The sequence below is a fragment of the Rhamphochromis longiceps genome, linkage group LG7 (genome assembly GCF_057381845.1).
Source record: "Rhamphochromis longiceps isolate RC_006_pf linkage group LG7, R_longiceps_female_GT1.1, whole genome shotgun sequence".
Taxonomy (NCBI): Eukaryota; Metazoa; Chordata; class Actinopteri; order Cichliformes; family Cichlidae; genus Rhamphochromis; species Rhamphochromis longiceps.
This window is the reverse complement of record NC_140563.1, coordinates 66,472,036-66,489,785: the sequence shown is the minus strand read 5'-3', so window position 1 is coordinate 66,489,785 and position 17,750 is coordinate 66,472,036. Positions and strand designations below refer to the sequence as shown.

Below are 17,750 nucleotides of genomic sequence, written 5' to 3'. Positions count from 1 at the left end.
TTTGAACTCCTAAAGCCTTAGAAATAGTGTTGTACCCCTTTCCAGATAGATGTCATTGACTTTTCAGGTATTTCCTTAGATCGTGGCATGAGCTGTTGCTTTTTGAGATTTTTTTTGCTTCACTTAGTCGACAGGTTGTATTTAAGTGATTTCTTGTACTCAGCATGTCTGGCAGTAATCAGGTTTGAGGCACAAAGTCCTTTTACCAGTGCAGACTACATATGCAAAAATACACATGCATAAATTCAACAAATGAAATCTTTCAAAAATTGCTGACTTTATGCCAAAATATGATATAAACATATCTGAATATTGCGGTTGTACCCCATCTTTGCTATTGCAGAATTCTCACATAGATTTTACTTCAGAAACTGTCCAACGTCACCTTGACTGTGATTTGCTCCTGTAATAAAACAAACAATAAAACAACTTTACCTTACTTTATAAGGTAAAGTCTCTATTTTAAAAATACATTTTTTGGAGTAACCCAAAACCCAACTTCACTGTACTTTAATAGATGTTAATTGATCAATAAATCAAACACCTATACCCACTCTCTCTCTCTCTCTCTCTCTCTCTCTCTCTCTCTCTGTCTTTCAGTCGCTAGGGAAGTGGGCGTGGCGTCGTAACCAGGCAGTGACGTCAGCGGGAGCTGTTCAAAGTGGTGTGGTGCTGAAAAGACAACTCTCCCGGCCGCTCAGTCAGGCAGCCAGACGCCCGCCCGCTCGCTCGTTCGCTCGCTCGGCTCTAGGTCGGTTGTTCCGCGGCCAGCAGCTGGTCCGGGGACGCTGGATTTCACCGCCTTGAAGAGCGTTCATTAGCGCTCAGTGCAGGAAGACAGAGAAGGAGGAGAAGCCCATGTGGGAGCGATTTCCAACAAGTAAGTCGGCTCTTTCCTCAGCAGCAGCAGCAGTAGTAGCAGGGACTAATACTTTTATACCGGGGTAGAGATGTTGGTAAATCGCGAGTGATCCTTTTGTAACAGCAGCACGTGTGTGTGTGTGTGTGTGTGTGTGTGTGTGTGTGTGTGTGTGTGTGTGTGTGTGTGTGTGTGTGTGTGTGTGTGTTCCAGCCGCGCCTAAATCTTAGTCTGTGTGCCTGCCCGGGGTAAAACATTTGACTCACATTTGCATGAACCAATGGTCAGACATGCTCTCGTTCTCTGTCTCACTCTCTCCGTGTGCGTTTGTGCGTGTGTGTGTGTGCATGTGTGGCTCTCTCACACATGCACATTGTTTTCCTTGCCTGGATGTCTGGGATGAGATGGGGTGCAAGTGAATGGAAAGTCTCCCCCTCGTACTCGCTGTTTCAGTGAGCTACACGACAGGAACAGTAACTCTGATGTTTTCAGCTGGACTTAAACGTGGTGTTCACTTCACTGGCTGACTGTGCTTTTTCATAAAGCTGCCGCCTGATGCAGTGGCTTTGTGGTTTGAGTGGTTTACACCAGCAGGCATCTTACTGGGAGGACTGGTATTTTAGTGGGCAGGCCTGCTGCTGTGTCTTCTGATAGCTGATACAGCATCACAGTGTGGCAGAAAGTGCACCAGACTCTCTGTTAGTGAGGTGTGTGTGTGTGTGTGTGTGTGTGTGTGTGTGTGTGTGTGTGTGTGTGTGTGTGTGTGTGTGTGTGTGTGTGTGTGTGTGTCTTTTCATTCCAGAGTATATGTTTAGGTGTGGCCTGACCGGTCTCCTCTCCTCTCCTCATTTCCTTTTATGGGTTCTTCTTTTTCACCTCCTTCCCTCAGTTTCCTGCCCCTGCTTCTTCCTTCTCCTTCTTTCTTTTTTCCTCTTTATGCCCTCATCAGTCTGATAGCTTGTTTTATCTTCAGTCTTTTGTTTCGTCCTCCTTTCCTCTTCTTTTCTCCAACACTCTTCTCATCATGGATTTTTTCCCTCCCTCTTTTAATATTTCTTCGTCTTGTCTTTTCCATCTGTGATGTCTTAAGTTGTCAGACATTTAATTTCCTCTTCCTCATCAGGTCTCTCTTATCTTCTTTTTATTTCTTTTTTACCTCTCCTTTCCTCCTTCCTCATCCATCTTATCCTTTTCTTGTACGTCCTCTGTCCTCCCCTTTTTGCGCCTCCCCTTCTCCCTCTTTCTTGTAATCTGGTCTTTCTTTTTTCTTCCCACTCTTTTCCACTACATCCTTTCCTATTCATTTCTTCCTTTCATCTCTCACTGTTTTATCATCTCTTAGTGTCTTTTGTTTCCTCCTTCATTTACTTCTTTTGCCTTACTTGTCCTTGCCTACACCCTTTTTGTTCTCTCCTTTCCTTCCTTCACTTTCTCCTCTCCTTTTTTTGTCTCACATGTGTTTCTTTCATTTATCTCATGTTGTTTCCTTTCCTCTTCTCTTTCCCACCTTCCTTCTTTTTTCTTAATCTTTCACTTCCTCTGCAGTATTGCTTTATCGCCTACTTTTATCTTTTGTTTCCTTCTTTTTGTTAAATCAATATCATGCCCTCTTGTACCCCCATTTGGCTCTAATCTCCCCCTTTTGGTTCTCTCCTGTTATTTTACTTTCCTCCCTGCCCTTCTTTCCTTCTCCTCTTTTCTTAGCTTACCCCCACATTGTTTCTTTTTCTCTCCATTTCTTCTCTTCCTTTGCTGTCCTGCAACTTTTCTTGCCACCTCTTCTCTTTTTCTCCCGCTCGACATTTATTCTAGTCTTGCCTTATCTCATCATATTTCCTTTCATCCTCGTCTCTCGCATCTTTTTTCTATAGCTTGGTCTTTCCACTCTTCTCCTCTCCTCTCAGTTTTTTATTGGCATTGCTGATGTGGTGAAAGGGAGTGGAGCCTCCACACATATGCACATCCAAAGTAAAGCAACCGGCAGTCAGCTCTACTGTCTTTTTGATTTTGCTCTCCTTGCAGCATAAACACCATCCAATGTGACAGCAGCCCTGTAGAAGACATCAAAGTCTGAAACCTTTTTTTCCCCATTAGGACTCATTTTCCATCTAATTTGCCCGTTTTCTGTATCTCCTCATTAAAGCTTTAAGATCATTTTTAAAAAGGGCCCAATTTGAAAGTTCAGAAGCTGAGGGGTGCTTATTTTTACTTCCTAAATCAAGATAATGACCCTGATCACGCCACTGTGACATCATCTTTTTATCCAAATTTGGAAAGATCCCTTTAAGGACTTGCCACACTGCATCACTCCCTTTCAATAAACACATGTGGTGTCACAGGAATCACCAAGACCTCATGTTTACAGAAATATAGCCCATTAAAATGTATTTTAAACACTGCTTGCATCACAGATGTGAGGATGTGCTGTGTCCCAAATCTTTATGACTGCTGGGTATCAGGACTTGTGCTTTGCAGCTGCTGGAAAAATGAAATGTAAAGAAACAGATGCTGTGTGAGAAAATCATTTGGTTACAGTAGCTGTTTATTCATCCATCTGTTTTTCTGTCACTCTACTGTACTGCCTGTGCTATGAGGCAGGTTTAACCCTGGGTTTTCATGCTTACAAATGTTGTTCACTTCTTACCAGGGCACATCACCATGGTAACTTATGCTGCAGACCTAACCTGCTTCAGAAAAAAAGAAGCAATCAATTTCCTGGGAAAAAAAGCATCAATGATCTTCAACGATCCCTCTCAGACATCTACAGCCTTGTCTTTCCTTTAGGAATACCCACAAGAAGTATAGATTCTTAGGAACAATTTTATTTCTTGTTCTTTTCTAACATTTGTTGGCCTCAGGCAATTTTAAAGCCTCTTCATTGTTCTTAAAGGCTTAAAATAGGAATATATAGTCGTAAAACAGGGCGCCTAAATGTTGCATTTGTTAACTTTATATCAATGCAACAAGTAAAGCTTCTTAACAGCTAGCTGTGCTGACAGGGAGCAGATCCCAGGTATGAATGTCCTGGCTGGCTGTGGCATGTTCAGGTAAACTGCTGATTTTAAGTGGAGACCTGTCGAGGTCTACGTTAAGGATGGATGTGGTTAGATCCTCCTGTATCGTGATGATGGCGTGGTGATACTTATAGGTCTGTTAACTGAAACAGATGCCTTTTCTCTTTGCGTCCAGACTTTAGGATTCGTTTTTTTAGTCTTACTCAAAAGTACTTTGCCGGAAGTCACATTCAAACATTGACTCAGCATGATGTTGTGCTATAGCTAGATGCACACACACATACACATTTCTACACTGACTCCAGCAGTGATGCTTTATATTGCGCACTCTGTGTTTAATCTGTACAGTTTCTTCTAACTGTACAGATTGTTGTTTTTGCTCTTCTTCCTGTAGACCTGCACATGTTTGAGGTTCTACATGCAGTGCTGTGAAAAAGCATTTTTTCCGCCTTCCTGCTTTTTTTTGCCCTTTTTTTGTCATTTTTTTAAGTATATGTTTTACATTTGGAGTGGCCAAGTCAAAGTCTGGACTCAAATCAGATTGAGATGCTTTGGCATGACCTTAAAGGCACCATCCATGGTAGAAAACTCTCCAATGTGGCTTTTCGTGCAAAGAAGACTAGGACAAAAATCCTCCACAGCACATGAAAGATTCATTTCCAATTATTGCAAACACTTGATTACAGTTCTTGCTGCAGTTATTAGGGTTAGGGGGGAAATGACCTACATAGCCAGGTAAGTCTGGAAAATGTTCTTTGAATTTTCTGACAATATGAGAGTGCTGTATAATGTATGCTTCTGCATTCATGTGGATGTAAATATAGGTACACAGAAAGCAGTTTAAGCCCTCTCTTTGCATCTCTTTGCATTTAGATCTGTTCTCATAGCCCGCCTCTTTTTGTAGTTCCCCGGTTATCTCAGAATTAGAGTAATCCTGTGCCTTTAGTCAAAACACCATGTCTGCTTTCAGTTCTGTCACACATTTAATGGGGCCCGTGGTTGCCAGCGCAGCAGAAGTCTTCACAATATGCCTGCATCTTTAAACACAATCTCGAGACTAACATCTTCAGTCTGGCTTGCACAACATCTCCACGTTTGCCAGTTTGATTGCTTAAATCATCACCTTCTGTTTGATATTTAGAAATGAAAACTGTGAGTCATAACCCTCTTTGGTGAGTGCCTGTTATTGTTATTGTTATTCTTTTCTAATTGTGGTTTTAGATGTGTAATCTTTCAAACAAATGTCCTGATGTCTTTATTAAATTCAGTGGATGCTGAGAGCTTTGATGATTAACATCTCAGAACGAGGCCGGAGGCGTGATCTGCGCTCAGTTTGATGGCCCAATTTGCTGCGTGTTCAAAAATCCCCCGAAAAAGCTAACTAGGACTCCCCCCTCTTCCAGTGGCCTTTCTGTTACTGGCAGAAAATGTGAAGGGAAGTAGTTCAACTAGTCATGGCCCTGGGTGTCCATCAGTCTGGGCTATCTGTTCCTGACAGGCAAAGCAGGTGATTGAGCGGACCCGGCTGGTCAATAGCAGAGGGAGGTGCGGGGGTCTGTCATGGGAGTTCAGAGATACCTGATAGTGCAGGATCCAGTTTCTCTCCCTGCAGGCAGGTACAGAGAGATCATAAATACTCGTTAATAGATGGTGGCATAATATTTGGTTCTCACAGTGAATGGAACAATCCACCTGCTCTAAATTGCCTCAAGGAGGTCAGAGGTCATCTTGGTGAAAAACATGACTAAGATGGATGTTTGTCATTACAGAAGCTAAGACTTGAGCTGATCATCTGCTGCAGCTGGTTGTCAAGGCTCTGTTCACTCTTTACTCTGTGAAGTAACCCATGAAGCTCTTTTCTAAACTGGATGGCTTCAGGTCTGCTTATAGAGCAAAATCACTGGCTTTGCATCAGAAGTTAGAGAGGGGGTCTCTGCCGATCCAGAAACTGCTCTAGTGCTCGCCAAACCACGTTTTTATTAATATATAAACTCATCATTAAGGGTATCAAATGTCATCTTTATGGGGGAATCAAGAAGAGATGCCTTGTGAGTGTATCTCTGAACCAGCAGCAGCTTGTTACACGTTCGAAAGCTTCACTTGAGCCCAAACGTGCAAAAAGTTTTGAAGCAGCAACCTTTCAGAATTTAAACACTACACAAGTACACATTGTACGTACTGTAATAACCTGACTTGTTACCTCCTTATTCTACTTTATCTACCTTTAACTATTTTTAATGTAAAAATAATTACATTGTAATTTCAAATAGAACACATTGAAATTCTATTTATTTAAAACGTGCAACATTTTATAAAGTGCTGCCAAGTGTTTCTCTCTTGCTCAGAGTAAAAATGTACTAAAATTAAACCTTGCAGTGGCACAAGAGGTAAAAGTCGAACATCTCCATCCTCCTTCCATTGCTCATTAATCTGTTCCCATACTAGATTTATCCCGACTAGCTTTTGCTTTAGAGTTTTTCATTCAGGTCATTTTGGGCTGCCAGATTTGCTGCTTTATTTTTAGCGATGATGCAATTGCTTTTTTTTCCACGCAAGTCCAATTTTTTCATCTTGCCAGGTCAAAAGATGCTGCACATTACGTCTCCATGAGCTGAATGCGCCCTGCACAATTATAATCAAAATTGAGATGTAAACGTGATTTTTAGACGTCCTTCCTTTTTGTTTTTAATGTGTTGGGCTGAGACTTCACAGTTCTCATACGTCTGTCGGTTCCCCTGCCTCTACCTGCTACTCTCATATGAGCCTGAATACAGCGTATCCCCACAGCCACTGGTGGCAGATCCAGCAAGCAGCCAAAGTAAACACACAAAGGAAGCCTCGACTGTAGCTTGTACACTTTCCTTCGCTTTCCAAATCTCATTTTAAAACTGGAATCTTTATCTGTCCGTGTGCAGCAGTGAGTGGTCTGCAGCAGAGATTAGAGGCTTGTTGTTGACAGTCAAGTGGAGGCCTGCTGTCTTTTGAATTAGCCACTGAGATCCTTGTAGGACGTGTGATACCTGTGGGCTTATGCTCTTAATTTCAAACCATGAGGATGGAATCGTGGTGTGAAACGTGGCTGCCATGGCTCACTCTTTATTACAGCAGACCTTACTGGCACTGGTAGCACAGTATATTGTATTTTAAAATACAATATATGTTGATGATTTGATCATAAGGTGCAAAAATAAGGTGAGAGGATCAACGTCTTTACATTAGCAGCTCCATTGGAGACTGCTGTTTTTGCAGTATAGCAGGTTTCTTCATTTAGCTTTTGTGTGTTTATTAAACACAGCAATGAATCATAATTTGTCTAAATAAGAGAGAGCGTTTTGGATGCAGTGGTTAGCGTTGCTGCACAGTAGGAAGTGGCTGGGTTCAGATCCACTGGGCCTTTATGTGTGGTGCTTGCATGCTCTCCCTGTGCCTGAGTGGGCTGCAGCACATAATTAAGAAAGACATTCTTAATTAGGATTCAGGGTATTTTTGTTTTTTGGAATAAGTTTAGAATCAACATATTTTTGCCACTTTCGTTGTAGCTTTTCCACTGCTCTGTTCAGCTAACCTATGGTATTCTAGGTTGCGCTAAAAGCATTATCTATTGTTGCGCCTTTAGCACAGCAATCGAACACACACACAGATGCACAAAGACACACATGACTCTGACAAAAGGACTGCGAGCGCTTTTATTTCTGAACGGGACAGAGGAGAATGGAGATATGTTTTACTGGCAGTCTTTTAGCTTGAACATCCAAGCTGAGAGCCTCTTATTTATATATAGGCGCAGAAGTTTCGAGTGTGTGAGTGTCTGAAGGCAGGTGTGACTGGGTACCACATATTTTTCAGCAGACTTGCACCTTATGGTGAGCACGATTAAAAAACCCCTGCCAGGTTTTCAGGTTGCAGAATCTCAGAGGACCATTTTTCACCGCCTGCCAATATACCGCACACATGGATTGGTGATGTGGTGCCTGTGCGCTGCAGCAGATCAGACGGGAAGCCCCTCATTGAAAGCCTGTGGGATTAGCTATTTCACAGGATTGTCACCCTGATCCTCTAATGTTTTGTTAGCTTGGCCTACTTAAAGACCACATCTGGTCAGTGTGATGCTATGCAGGAGTGCTAAAAAAGCTGTTTAACCTATATAACATGAGGTCTATGTGGTCAGGACAAGTTCCAAACAAAGCTACTCTACAGCCACTGTTTACTTCCGTTAGTCCTATGGCCTGTTTTTTTCTCACAACAACAAAGCAGCTGAATTTTACTTGAATCTTTTTGAACCTGCACAACATCCAGATAATGCAGTTAAAATAATTCATTATTCATAGCAGGACATAAATAGTAAGTCTGCTGGGTAAATGTGATTGCGAAACTGTGTCAAGCTTGAGGAACGTTTTCCCCTTTTTGTTTTCTGTCTGAAAGTTAGATGAAGAGATTGGCACCGACCTTTGTTACTGTGCAACTGAGTGAACAATTCAGAATACTGAGTTCAAGTCTTGGCATATTAAACTTCTCTGAAGGGTTTTCACAATGATATTCCCCCAACAATGATGTCTTATTTCAGGATTTTCAGGGTTTTTATCGTTAACTTGGTTTCCCTGGGTCTTTTCCCGTGTTGTAGTTTTATGTCTTATTTTGAAAGAAATATTTCTCCGTTACCATAGCGACAAGAGGGCATTAAGGGGCAGGGAGGAGGATGTTACTCTCAATATTGTTGGCGCATTTCATTTGGACGCTGCTAATAAAGTTACACAATTACACAGTGAATTCATATTTTTGTCTTGGTCGAATCATCTTATTTGTATTTATCTGCGGCACCTTCTTCTTCATGTGTTAGAACGACACCCTCTGACATTTATTTATTAGTGACAATCTTCTCGCTCTTCTTGTGAAAGTTCAGTTGCTTATGTCCCTCTCCTATTTTCCCTACCAGCTGGCTTGCAGGCCGGGTTGCTGTTGTAGTGGTCCTCCATATCAATTAGCTGCTTCCTCAGCCTCGTCCACAGTTGGACACATCCATACCTGATGGTCCAGGACTGCAGCTAGCGATGGTACTCTGTCTCCTGCTCTGCAGATTCGCTGTTTTAGTGACTCCAAGCAGAATCTGCAGCAGCCAGTGATCTAAATCTAAATGGATGGGAAACACTGGAAAATGCATTAGTGATACTGGATTATGTCTTATCTTTGTATTGTAATGGATCAAAAAACATGTGCCCCTGACCCATGGTACTATAATTAAAATTGATGTGGGAATTTGTTGTGCTTCATATTTCTTGTATCCAATTTTGTAAAGCTATATTTGGTGATGTTAGTCAGTGTTATTTAAACTGTTCCAAAGCTTTATGAGGCAAATATTTACTCTTTAATCCTTATACAGAAGAAAAATACAACTTTTGCTGGAGTTTGTCAAAACTCACTCTGACCTGTTGAATGCAACGAGGAGGTTTGCGGTATTTCAAAGTTCTACCAAATATTTGTTACAGTTTGTGGGTTTTTTTTTTTTCAGGTGAAAGCTTCAAAATTCAGCCTAAACCTTAAGGCTTTACTTAGATAGATTTGAGGGTCAGGGAGCCTGAACCAGAAGATGTAGGCTATGTTTAACAGGCACTATTTTATAGTATAGGTAAACTGTATGATTACTGCAGTAATTAGACCCTGCAAAGCTGATTAGAGGCCAGACCATGTATGAACGTTCACTCACCAATCTTTCCTCCACCCTCTCAACTCTCTTCTCTTTCATTTCTGCCCAGACTGATCGGGCTCCATGTTTTCATCCTGCCTTCATGTGGCCTCTTGTATGTCTGCCATCCTCCCGTCTTCTCTGTATCCTCCATCTGTCTATCTCCTTCCCTACATCCATGCTGGCAGGTTTGTATGCCAGCATGCCAGCACGGGTGGGATGTCTGCTAAACTCTACTGCTTTTGGTTATGCACTGTCCAAAAAGGAAAAGGATAATGCTAAAAGGAACCCGGCTTGAAGCCCTGTTCTCGTGATAGTTTAAATTTGGTGTCTCAGAAAATTCATGGTCGCATGCAAGCTTTGAAGCAAAGCCTTCAGTCCATTGTAGCAGGAATCTGAAACAGGAAAGCATCTCTATTACAAAGACACGACATTCTCTTCGTAGAAAATCCCCACTCAGCAAGTTACTTTATTTCAGGATCTACTGTTTATGCAATAATATATGATAATAAGCTTTGGCTTTACAATATCCATCTGGATAGTGGGCGGTTAAGAAATTAAAATGTCACTGTTAGAGAGCTTGGAGATTCAAGAAAAACGAATTGAGTCTGTCAGGTGGCACTTGTTCAGCACACTCCTTTGCTACTTTCATCTTCTGTAATTGCTCAGTGTTGTTTTTTAAAAACACTGTGATCTATACAGATGTTGAGTGGCACAGAGCGTGGCGAACAGCAGTGTTGCCTGACTGCAGGAAGGTCCTGGGTGTCAGTGCATCAGCCGGCTGTGCCTTTTTGTGCAGAATTTGCAGGTTCTGTGTGCCTGCGTGGGTTCACTCCAGGCACTCTAGCATCCTCCAACAGTCCAAATACATGCATGTTAGGTTAACTGGTGATTCTAAATTGACCTTATGTGTGAATGTGAATATGAATGATTGCCTATCAAGACTGGCATCCTGACCAGGTTGCACCCTGCCTCTTACCTAGTGACATCTCTGTATTGGACAAGCAGAAGAAGATGGATGGATGGACGGATGGATGGATGGATGCATGGATGGATGGAATTCAGGATGGTGGCAGATCGTGGAGAATCAGGAGACTCCCCTCACTTCTTGCAATTGCAGGGATTTAGCCTCTTAAAGAAACACCACACCATTGGTGATCATGTAACGTGTGTGGTTAACATGTTTAGAAAACCCTTACTGACAAAATGATGGGACTGCATATAAAATGTAACATCGTTAGCTTTTTAAAGCTTGGCTATTTAGCATGAGGCCAAATCAAAATTGAACCCTAACCTTGCTCCTTCATGGTTTGCCTCAGGCCTGACTGAGTCATCACAGGCAACAACCCCAAACTTACCTTTTTTTCCCCAAAAGAGTTAAATTTTGATGACCTTTACTTAGACCTCAGAAGGTTAAGACATTAAAATGACTGGAAAGAGACTCCAAGCTTTAACACCAACCAGATTTTTTAGAAACATTCATTTTGTGGTGTTTTCTGGGATTTAGCCACTCTAAAGTACATCAGGCAGGCCAAGACAAATCAAATATTTTTAAGCATCCCAAAATCAAAGACATACTAGATTTTTTAAATATCCACTGAAAAGCTCTGATTACTCTAGAATGCATATCACCGGTGGGTGCTTCGCATGCTGCAGTATAAAAATCATACTTTCAGTGACTCAAGCTGCTGGCACAGAACCATCATACCCGAATCATCTCGCTCAGGTCATCACTGGTTTGTGGCTCTCTTATCTTTCCCTCTTGTTTGAGAAAATAAACATGACAGAGGTCAACAGACGTCCAGCTTGACGGTGGGCGGTAGCTGCAACACAGCTCATCACACTAAACAGGTCATGTGAATATTCGCATTACTTGCATTACACTACCAAGCATTTTAAAAGGCCATCATCACAGCAGATTTGGAGGTCAGGTGGAAATACTGTCAGTGAGAATTTGGGGTAACATGAAGGGTCGCAGAAGAGCGAAAGAGAAAGAACAGACCCAAGATGGGCTGCAGGGACGATGACTTAGCACACACTCGGAGCTCAGATACACATTAACCTCACTTGTGCTCTGTGACACACAAAGGAGATTATATAAATCATCTTGTGCGTCATAAATAGTAACACACAAACACACACACACACACACACACACTGCTCTCGCTTCTCCTCAGCCTGTATTATAAATCGTTCTGTTGTCCTAAGCTGAAATGTAATTGAGGAGCAGAGAGGAAAGGAGGGATGTTACTACAACTACTGGTTGTAGTAACATCCCTCCTTCCTTGTTACCTTGTTACCTTTTAATTTTCTTCCTGTTGCTCCTGTGTATCTTCAGCATTATTTTACACCACACTTCTCTGAATGTTTTGATTGAAACATGACGACTCTTTGATGGATTGCTGAGAATGGAAAGCTCTTTGGAAGATATCCAAAAGGTTTGATCATATTGTCACAGAAAATGTTTGAGCCGTAAATCAACCGTCATTCTCGTTCACTGGTTATGAAAGATTTCCAACATTTGCTGATAAAAAAACAGAGGCAGGATTAAAATACAAGACAGATCAGTGGGGCTGACTGTACAGAAGTAAAATCCACCACAGCAGTGACTGAGTGTCTCACAGGTTGTTGCACATTTTAGGGACTGTAAAAACATTATTACTCGTCGTGTTACCATTTATATTTCATATTTTATTCACGTATTACTTAAAGAAGGGGATTTGATTTGTCTTTATTGACAAATTAAAAGATGTAATGTAGTAGTGTAGTGGTTCACACATTTGTTTAGCATGCAAATACATAAAACATCTGCACCTGGTTTGGGAACAGCACCAAGCAGGACAGACGAGATCTGCAAAGAGTGGTGCGCTCAGGAGAACGCATCATTCAATCAGAGCTCCCTGACCTGCTGTCCATCTACACCAAGCGGTGCAAGACCAAAGCTAGGAAGATTATGATGGACCTCTCCCATCCCAACAATCGACTCTTCTCACTGTTGAGGTCTGGGAAGCGCTTCCGCTCCCTTAAGGCCAAAACAGAGAGAATGAGGAGGAGCTTCTTCCCCCAGGCTATTTGGGCCCTGAACCAGGTGTAGGACTGGACTCTCCCACACACATCACATCACCACACGCACTCTGGTTTTTCTTCATGCACACTTCCTATAATTTATAATCTCTTTCTGCTATTTGCACATTTTTACTGTAAATTTCTAAGTTAAATCTGTCAATTTTGTAATAACCTGTAAATTGTAAATACTGTAAAAACACTGACATTTAATGGTTGGACATTGGACAGCTACAAGCATTTCACCTTGTGTCATACTGTGTATGGTTGTGTGTGTGACAAATAAAATTTGAATTTGAAATAGACATTGGTTCAATTTCACCCACAGACATAACTCTTCTTTGGTGTCACATCAGGATGGGAATCTGGAATCTGGGCATCTCCCATGGTTTTCAGCTCTGCACCTTCCTCACAACATGAGGAGGATGTGCATGGATTACTTTTTGTTGAACATCGGTCCCTATAAATTACTATAGTTTCCTATTTACATGAATGGAAACATTCATCTATTGTCTGCTACTTAGTCCAGATGTCCTCCGGGGACACATCAGTTTCAAACGAGATAGATTTGAAATTATCTTGTTGTTGTGAACAGGCTTACAAGACAATGCTATTTAAAAAAATTAAGCTGAATACAACATATATTACAAATAAAAAATGACCAATCAGGGACCAGTCCTGATATTTGTCCATACTTTAACCCTAGAGTGGTTGAGCTATTTTATTAAGCCCCAGGTCACAAGTTCATGTAGGGTGTTGAGTGACCCCAGAGTAACCATCGTTCACCAGGGAAAAAGGGTATTTCACCAATAGTTGATAAGTAAATGAGCTGGTTCTTATATTGCACTTTTCTATTCCAACTTAGCACACAAAGCTTTATGCAACATGCCTCGATCACCGATGCTATGCTTTTTCTACCTAAGTGCTTTCTATCTAACATTTACATGTTGATGGATGCATCAGAGAGCAAGTTGGGGCTCAGTAACTTGCCTGCAGACTTGAGCAGCCAGGGAGCAAACCCCCAACTGTCCAATTAGTAGATGGCTTGCTCTACTTCCTGAGCTACAGGGACCCTTACCTGGTGGTTGCTGGCAGTTGATTCTGAACTATTATTCAGTGCTGCAGCATTGAGGGTTTGTTGCAGTATCCTATTTGCACCTGAATTCTCTGAGCAGCAGCCAACAACTCTAGTAGCATACTTTTCCCTATAGTGACCAGAGGTTGCCACCGGGTTGCCAACTCATACTGTTTCCTTTATCTGTTTTAAAATGTTTAAATATGCATGCTGCCTGCCTCTGACAGCTACCACCTGTTCTTCCACACAGAGATCTGTACCAATGAGCCAGTATTTAGGGAACTGGGCTACAAATACAAATGCATAAACCTTTTACGCTGACACCAGAGACCATGTGAGGGTACTTTTGGGTCAGGAGGAGGTCGTGGTTTGCAGGTCCAGGTCCAGAAACATGTGATGTGGATGTTTTCTGTATGAATGCAGATCACAATCTGAAAGTGCTGAGCATCATAACAACAAAAACTCAAAGCTAATGCAGAAAAGCCTGCGTGTCTGTTGACTCAGCAGGGAAACAAAAAAACAGAACTATTATTTGAAAGTCACACAGATGGTTATAAAGAGCTTCTTGCATTATATTAATTTTTATGTTTAATTATAGTCAGCCTTTACCCAGGCTTTGGTAAGTGACATTTGGCACTCTGAACTGAACTTCCCAAAAGGTTATAAATAGCATCAGCGTGGTCAAGCGGAGTTTTTTAGGTGAAAGATTGAGGAAAGGGAATGGTTCCTCTTTGTAATCCATCTGAATGAGATTGGCTGGACAGCATTTACTCTGGATTACACTCATTTGGTTGGAATATTTGCATCTCTCTAAAGCAACATTTAGAGTGGACAGCTGTGCAGTGACTAGTGAGTGTGTGTTTTGCGCTGAGGAGGGGGTTGGTTGCCTGCCTGCTGCTGTTGGCAGGTCACTGTGAACAGACTGGGTGAACACGGAGAGATTATGTTTCCACCGCTGGTTACCTCTGCTGAGAGGTAGCACAGAGCCGGATTTGGGTTTGGTTCAGTTAATCTTTTAGTCTGAGGTTTATATTTGGAAACCACGTGAGTGTGTGCTGTCAGTCATCCAAGCGGTTAACTGATAAAATCACACCCACATCATTCAGACGTTTAGCTGTGTTGATAGTGCTTTATGTATTCTTAAACACAAGCAATCATGTTAGCTGCAGCTGTGGCTGTGCTGCCGCTCTGTCTGCCCAAGAGGTGCCCCACTGTGCCTAAAGGCCTTAATCTACTTCTTGTGTGAGGTTGGAAAGAGGTGCTTTGGGTGGAGTCAAAGCATGTGGCTTTAGCGATTCATGAAAAAGCGACCACATGCTGATAACAGAGGGAACCAGCTCAAACAAACAAGTGCATGTGAGGCAGCTACGCACAACAGCCTCTCATTACCTGCAGGGACTACAGGCCACATTCTGACCTCGATGAGTGTGTGTGTGAGTGTGATGTCAGAAGGGGTGGGGTGGGGAGAGGAAGAGAGGCAGCCATGTACGGTAATTAGCAAGGACCTGAGGTTAAAGATGACACTGAGGTTGGGTGGGCTGTGGCTCTGTGCTGCATGGTAACCTGATTTTCAACTTCCTCCTAATTCTCCTTCTATTTTCAGCCTTCCATGTGGTAAATTCTAAGAGTTAGTTTGGCTGAGTAGATTCTAAATGCAGCATTAAAGACCATCCAGTGCATCTGGCAGCACCAATTTAGTTGCTGCAAGCAGATTCTGTAGCGGAAGGAGCAGAGACGGACGGGAGCTAGACCTGCTGTCCTCAACCTGCAAGTGGCTGATGCTGGAGAGGTCGCTGTGAACTTAAACTTTACACTTTCCTCAGGCATTAAGAACTTAAAGGAACCAGGGTTCAATAGAAAGTTCATGCCAGATGGTTGTAAAACTTGGATGGGAGTTTTAGCATTTCATAATAATAATTATAAGAAAGTTATAAGAAAAATAAGCTCTGTAAGGGTAAATAAGTCTTTTAAAGCTACTTTTAAATATTTATTTATGTTAGATGGGGGTGAAGATGTTGACAAAGAAGCTGCAGGTTGTTGGGGCTGTCCCAGCACACCGTCTGGCGTTAGCAGCTCCAGCCTTAAAAAAAAACGTTATTATACTAGTCCCATAAAAAGCCTTTCTGTTGGATTTTTAATCATCCAAAGTATATTAGTTGACTAACTGATACCTGTTTAAAAGACTTTTCAATAATATAACCAAGAGGAAATTAAACCATGATCGATTGTCTGAATGTTGCTGAAACTCAACATTGATGATGTCCTTTCAAATATCCTTACATGGTTGTAGCGGGAGTGTGCAGCATTGTTTGTATATTTCTCAAAAGAAAGGTTAGTGTTGAATAGCATGACAAAGGACCAAAGGAGGACTGGGTGCAAATTAGCAGACGGTCACTTTTTTAAACGGTTTGTAAGAAAGGAGAGGTTTATGTTGTCTGCTGAAAGATAGAGGTTATTGTCATCAACAAACAGTGGAATCAAATTAAATTCCCAATTATTTTGTCTGGAGTTGGCAGATAATAAGGGCTGAATGTAACCAGAAGTTCTTTGTGTAAGTACAGGGTTATGAGTCATAAGCTCAAGCTTCAAACGGTTGGTTTGTTTACGACGGGCTTCCAATGGAGAAACAGCTTTCTTAAAGGGAGAGGGAAGGGAGCTTGCTTCAAACTGTTTATGAACTGAGGGGCTGCAACAAGCTTCAGCAAGAGAAATATATCATTTTGTTTAACTATATATCATGCAAAGCTACTCTAGCAGGGTATAAAATAAAAATAATGAACTAGAAATGAACTGAATGTGTCCCTTAAATAGCTTTTTCCACTGATTAATTGCTTCCAAATTAAACTATATTTGTCCAACATTGTGGTGCTATAAAACATCAGGCCAATACTGAACCTCACTAGGATTTAAAATAAAAATATAGCTGCTGGATTGGTTTTACTGGTTAAATAGTCAAGGGCAAATTTGGGGCAGAAGACCATGAAAACTCAAAATATTTATGTTACAAACCAGCAGAAGCTGCTAGAGCTACTGAGCTCCATCTCCCAGCCTTGCTCTAAGACAGTACCTAATATCACACATATGTAAACAATCATGCGGGACCAGGAAAAATACAGGGCACCTACCAGTAAATCACCAGCAGAACCAAGAGGATTATATGTTACATAAACTCTGACAATTTCAGCCTTCTATCCAAACCATTGAACTCAAGTCAGCAAAACCAAAACACATGTTAGGCCACAGTAACACATCCATCTTCTCTAAAGCACAAGCCTGAAAGAGCCACAGTTCAAAAACTAAATGCTGTTAAGTGCTGGGATCTCAAAAATGGTCATTTCATACACTCACACAGAAACACACGATATTTAAATGATTTTATTTTCTCTAGTTGACATTTTACATTTTCTACCTTCGCCTCCGAACATAAAGAGGATCATATTGCAAAGCCTCCAGTGATTAATAGTGAGAGCTCCATCCTGACCTGAAGCCAAATAGTAATCTGTCACTCATAATTAAATCAAGCTTTCAATCATTATACAATGACCCAGGCAGAACAAGTAATAGTACTACGTGTGTGCTTTAGGATACGATGAATTTTAAATGTACTGATGATTTAATGAATCACAGCTTTCTGTTAAAAACTGACTCACAGATTATTCCCATGGTGCAGTGCTCTCATAGCCTACATCTGATATCACCTCTACAAATAAATAAAGCAATAAAGCTTTGAATTACTAAGAAACTCTCACCCAGAGTTCCAGCTGTGAAACACAGAATACTGACCGGTGCTCACAGTGCTGCCACACATACATGACAGAAAATATCGGCAATAGGTCCCCTTTAACATTTCCTTTGAAGGCAAGCACCACAAAGCACCACAAGATTCATAACTTAAGATCACTTTATGAGAGCAACAGGGAAATTTGTATTGGAAATAAAGTAAGCACAAAAAATTAAACAGCTTTAGTGCCTGAGCAGCATTGGTACAGTGTGGAGTCACACACTCGAAATCAAAACTGCATTTTTTACTGTGTCTGTGTTAGAAGAGTAACTTATTTT

The 17,750-nt window shown here is 41.5% G+C and overlaps 1 protein-coding gene across 1 annotated transcript in view; it reads left to right on the top strand.

Moving 5' to 3' along the window:
- Positions 1–719: 719 nt before the first annotated feature.
- The window catches only part of smpd3 (sphingomyelin phosphodiesterase 3), a 92,545-nt gene continuing 75,514 nt past the window's right edge, over positions 720–17,750 (top strand). Inside the window, exon 1 of the mRNA XM_085414883.1 lies at positions 720–880. The gene's annotated coding sequence lies outside the window, so the exon portion shown is untranslated. The remainder of the gene's footprint in view (positions 881–17,750) is intronic.